The sequence below is a fragment of the Nothoprocta perdicaria genome, unplaced genomic scaffold (genome assembly GCF_003342845.1).
Source record: "Nothoprocta perdicaria isolate Ctin4 unplaced genomic scaffold, notPer1 scaffold_466, whole genome shotgun sequence".
Taxonomy (NCBI): Eukaryota; Metazoa; Chordata; class Aves; order Tinamiformes; family Tinamidae; genus Nothoprocta; species Nothoprocta perdicaria.
The window spans coordinates 82,419-88,019 of NW_020455717.1; positions in this window are offsets into that span (position 1 = coordinate 82,419).

Here is a 5,601-nt window from a genome sequence, read left to right on the forward strand (position 1 = left end):
AACAGAGAGAAAAAAAAAAAAAACGGACTTTTTTCCAGTTATAATATTGCTGTAGATTTAGAGGGATTTTTTTTTTTCTTTTTTTTTTTAGGAAGCCTGGTCATTTTTTTGTTTGTTTTGTTTCGTTTTGTTCTGGGTTTTTGTTCTCGTCACAATCCCGAAACATTTTGCAGCGAAAATGATTTTCAACTGTTTTTTAGGGGGGAAAACGTGCACAAAGTCTTTTTCATAATTTAAGAGAGCCTTACTTTGACCACTCGGACATAATTAACACGTGCAGCAGTGAAAGCATCTTTCGAAATTGCATTTTGTTTGGTTTTTGTCTCCCGTGTATGTTGTCCTCCCTCTCCCGTGCCCCTCTGTAGCAGCTCTGAGCGCTGCGGCCGCGTCACGCGTCCCCCGTCCCGCAGGGTGACAGCTCTTCCCTCAAAACCCCCCTTCATTTTCTACTTCCAGCAGGAGGCACTTCCTGGGAGACTCGGAGGGGGACACGGAGGAGAAACGAAGCTCTTTATTTCTACAAGTCAGGAAAACAAAAGCAGATTTTGGTTTTATTATTATTTTTCGTTATTCGCTTTCCCCGACTCCCTCGGTGAAATTCGGAGCTGTAAACAGCAAATTCCCTTCGCGCTGGTGGGTTTGTAGGTGAAATGAACGGAGAGAGCCTGGATGTTTCAGTCGGAAAATGCCATGTGGCTTTTGAAAGGCTCCCGCTGGCCRCTCCGGATGGGCCCGTGGCGGGAGCGTCTCCGGAGGGAGCTGCGGTAGGTCCCTGCAGCGAGCRGGAGCAGCGGGAGCTGCCGGCCAGGCTGAGGAAATCTCCACGGGCTCCTGCTTTTCCCAAGCGGTTCTGACACTCAAATCCCCCGTTTGCTTTTCCTTGGAAAAGCCGCGGGGTTTGGGTGCGAGCCGGGGAGTCAGGCTGAGCCCAGGGCAGCCCTTCCCGGCTTTGGGGATCCCCAAATCCCCTTCTTTTTCCTTTTTTTGGGCTGCGCTGCTCCATGGAAGAGGCGCCCGTGCGGAAAGGGAGGGAAGGGCTTTGGGTTGCCTCGTTGGAGGTGACGTAGAAGCGCCGCCGCCGCGCGGAGACGGATTCCTTTTTGTCCCTTAAACCAAAAGACTCCCCAAAAGTTGGGGTTTCTTCAGACGCACTAAACCAGACTTTCCTCCAGTAACTGCTAACCATAAAAAAAGGCAGAATACAAAGGACTTCCACTTTTTTTTTTTTTTAATTTAATTTTATTTTATTTCTGTCACTTCCAAGCATGTACAAGGCTGTGTAGGACCCCCCTATTCCTCTGTATATACGATCCCGGTTCCAGATGCCCCGCGTAGAGAGCGCTCCGTGCTGCCCGCTCCTTCCCAGCTCTTCAGCTGCGCCGCTCTTCCCGCTTGCTGGAAGGGGGAACAGGTTGGGATCTCAGCCCGATCCAACGGGATCCAACCGGAGGAGAAGCCGCTGAAACGAGGGCCGTGACTTGCGCTTGTTTGCCGTTTGCTTTGGTTTGGTTTTCTATTATTATATATTTTTTTTTCAATCTAATTGGGCAGCTCCCTTTTCCACAAGCCTTTGTGACTGTAGAACTATTGTAGAAAAAAAGTAAAAAAAAAAAAGTTCTTTTCTATATATAAAAAGAAATTATCCAACGCAGTAATATTGGTACCTACCATTTTTTCACTTCTGTTTAAAAAAAAAAAAAAAAATGTATTTTTAGCAAGATAACTTGGGTAATCTTCTAAAAGAAATTAAAAAAAAATCTCACTGTTAGTGACTTTGATGCCTTTTAAAAATAAGAGCTTTTTTCATTTCATTCCATCTTTAAAATTTTTTATCTTTGTTGTAGAATATTAAAAACTATTTTAAGAAAGATGAAAAAAAAAAAAATTCTCTTTAAAGAGAGATCTCTAGAGTGTGTGAATAGGAGCTCCAGATGCCTCTAAAAGCCGCATGTACAAACGAAGCCGAGTCTATTCCTGTCTGTTTATATTTGCTTTTCCTGTTTTGTAACCTCTTTGTACTTGGTTCATGGTGACTTGTAAGCTCCGGGGAAGGGGGTGCCCCGATGCCTTTGGACTTCTCCGTGTGATGCGCTCCCGGCCGCGGGGCCTCCCTTCCTCCCCTTGTATGTAATATCACTTCCCGCCCCCCCTTTCTAGCGAGTACTTTCAAAAGAACTCTGTACATTTTAACATAAAAGAAAAAAAAATAAATTATGTTGAGCCGTTTTGGAGGTCTGGCGTGCAGGAGGGTTTCTGTGCGGGGCTCCGGGCTGGGCGCCCGAGGCGAGCGCGACCCGCGCGCACGGAGAAGGGTTAAAAATGATAAAAAGCCTGGAAAGCCTCCCCAAAATCTGGGCAGGATCAGCCCAAACCTGAAGGTAGCTGTTTTTATCACCGTTTGTTTGTAAAATGGTGAGGTTTTTGACTGGGGCGCTAAAAAAAACCTCTCCAAAAGTCTATTTTAAGCACCCCCGCTCCCCTTTTGTGCCTTCAGGTTGCTTTTTGATCTTGACAATTAGCGCTTTAAATAGGAGAGCTAGAGGTGTTACCCAGCAAAGTTAAGCTGCAGCTTGAGGCAGAACTGGATCAGCCGCGACCCTTCAATAAATAACGTGGTCCTGTTGTGCTGCTCCCCTGGGAGCTCCTGGAGTTGGCTTGCAGGCTGCTTTTTGCCTTATTTTTACAAAATCTTAACTAAAAAGTTAAGATTTCCAAGCACTGGATGGAAGGAATGTTTCAGTTACGGCCTCTTGAGCAGCAAAGCTTCATTTTTAGGGCGCAATCTGGGATTTGGAAACATCAGTTGGGAGGGGAAATGGCTTTGATCTCCAAACTGAACGTGGCGAGTGATTCCATAGCCCGGGATTCCGGTAATCCTGTTGCTTCGGATGCCTGAAAGTGGTCACRGCAGATCGCTCCTGGCAAAATCCTTGTTTTCTAGACTACTTTTATGGGAAGGAATCCTCTGCATGGAATAGCACCCGAGGGCCTTGCTCATCCGGATGAGGCTTTTCCTAATGGTCCCCTGTCACTTGCCATCTGTCACCTGCCATTAGGTTCCACTGCAGAATCTTTCGGGCAGGGACCCTCTTATTTTTGTGTCCMAAAAGGTCACGATCCATTTATTTGGAAGGAAAATAAGTGGTAAATAGGGTGTTTCCCTCTCTCTGTTTCTCCACGTAGCTTTTGCGTTTGCCCATCAGGAACCAGCAGCAAGAAACAGTCCATAAAGCTATTTTTTTCCCCCTAAATGTTCTAAGCGTTTCTTGAGCAACTGCTTCCAACAAGATAGTGCAAACTGTGGGAAAACCAAGAAATGCTGAGTTAAGGGGAAGAGTTTTTGAAGCGTTTCAGTGGGCCCGGTGCTGATGGGTTTATGGTTGGCCTTGCTGATCTCCAAGGTGGTTCCCAGCCGGTTCTGAGCGGGTTTAGCAGCCTCTTTCCCCCTTCCCACCCGTCCTTGCCTCTATCCTGGCTCCATCCTGGAACCGGGATGGCCAAGGAGTGGCCCTTTGCTCAGAGCATCGATGCCAACGGCGGGTCAAGCGCTTCCCGCCCCGGAGCATCGCGTTGGCAGCCCCTGCAGAAGGCACCAGAAATAGCTCTCCCCGCCACGCAGGGCACCAGGAGCTAATTCCAGCCAACGCGGTGGCACAAACGGAGCTGTCAGGATCCAAGACAGATGTTTCGAGCGCTGCCGGTGACTCAGACGCTCCGTTCGCTCGTCAGGGAGCTAAACATAACTTCAAACGCCGGGTCCTGCTAGGGCGCCGGCGCTGGATGCGGAGTCTGCTGCGGAGAAAGTCCTCCCYGGCACCCGGAGGCTGAGTTGGGAGCAAGGCAAAGTGCAGAGCCCGGGCGCCAGAAGGGATGGGAATCGCCTGGCCACACAGCAGGAGGGCGAGGGGGTGGTGGAAAGTCCAAGGACACAAATGCTGAAAATTGGCCTTCTTGGGGGCCATCGTGGTTGTCCTCGCTCATCGCTCTGGACCTCTACCTGCAAGTAGGCACCTAGAGGGAAACAGAGCAATTCTCCGCCTTGGAGCAAGTTTGAACGGGGCTCTCTGGGTTCCTGGAGGACCTCTTGGTTTGGCAAGAGCCTGCCCGCAGGTTGGGACCCCTTTGCCCCAGCGGCTCTGTCCACCTGTGGTGATGGGGCTTGCGCTTTTCTCTGCCAATTGTCTCCTTTATGGTCGCTGCAAGCTCACGTGCGCCTATCTAGGCTCCCCCGAGCCCTACTAAACTCAATAATAACAATATTAATTTCCCTCCTTAGGAGTGTTTGGAATCCTACTCTTCTTGTTGGTTAAATGCCCCAGTTCTACGTTTCTCCGAGCAAAACAGACCCGTGTCGGCGGGTGAACTGGCAGGTGCCAGGGTGGCTGCGATGGAGCTTTGATGGGTCAACACAAGAGCTGGGATTCAGATTCAACCAGTTCTTGCTCCTTTGGTGGGAATGAACTGCTTTGGGTGTCACCAAATGGAGTGTCCAGATGTTGTCCCTTGGCTCCGCTTGCTTTGGTGCCTCTTTTCCCAAGTCTCTTTTTCTGCTTGTCCCCTTGCACGCCCGCTCTGGAGTTAASAGGTGGGATCTCTCTGTAGGAGGAGGCAGCACCCAAACACTGGTGAGGATGAGTGGGGGCAAGCCTTCGCACGGTGCACAACTTGGCGTCATTCCTGAATTCCCTCCTTGGAAAAAGTAGGAAATGGCAGGGAAAGGATTCCCAGGGAGCAGAGGAACTCAAACACAGGAGGAAGAACCTCAAAACACGTTAGGGTTTAATGGTCACAAAGGTTTTGCTGCCCATGTGCCCACTGTTGGCTAGGGACTTCAAGGCCTTCTCATGCTTGGTGCCTTCCTAACTGGGCCTGCAAACGGGCCACGTGCAAGAGGCAGCAGCAGCTCCTCTCTGCAGAACTTCCCTGTGCAGATTTTATTAAATTTCCTAATATTTYTTTGCACAAGCCTTCGTAAGATGGTGCTATACCAAGTGTGCAGCTCTATCTTCTGTTGAGTGTATTATTTATTCATAGGGATGCAGCCTGCAGGATTCAACCTGTCCTTGGAATGACCCTTTACACTTGCACAAGCGCTAGGTTTCCTTTCCCTCTTTCTTTACAGGACCTCATAGGCCTTCCTATATATTCTCACCTATCTCACCCTATAAAAGCTATAGGAATATTAGGGATATCTTTTATATATTATATATATATTTTTTTTTCTCTCCCTGTTTTTTAGCCCCTTTCTTGATCTATGCATGGAGTGAGAGAAGCAGAGGAAACTCCAAGAGGAAAAGATGCAGGAAATTATGCAGGAAAACTTATTCCTAAGAGCCTCTTGGATAGAATAGCAACCTATGGAGTCCGGGGGGGCCAAGGGCACATCTCTGAACACCCGCCAGCTGAGTAGCTGCTGAGAAACAGCTCTTAATGCCGCACGTTTTGGCAGCAAAAGGGCCGGTTTTGGTTGAGAACAAGGGGCAGCGGGGCCCGGGTCGGGGGCCGGTTGCTGCCCCCCGCTCCCGTTTGCGGGCAGCTCCCCGCCCGGCCGGGGCGCTCGCTCGCTCGCTCGGGGCGGCCCCGCTCTCGGGCGCAGCCCCC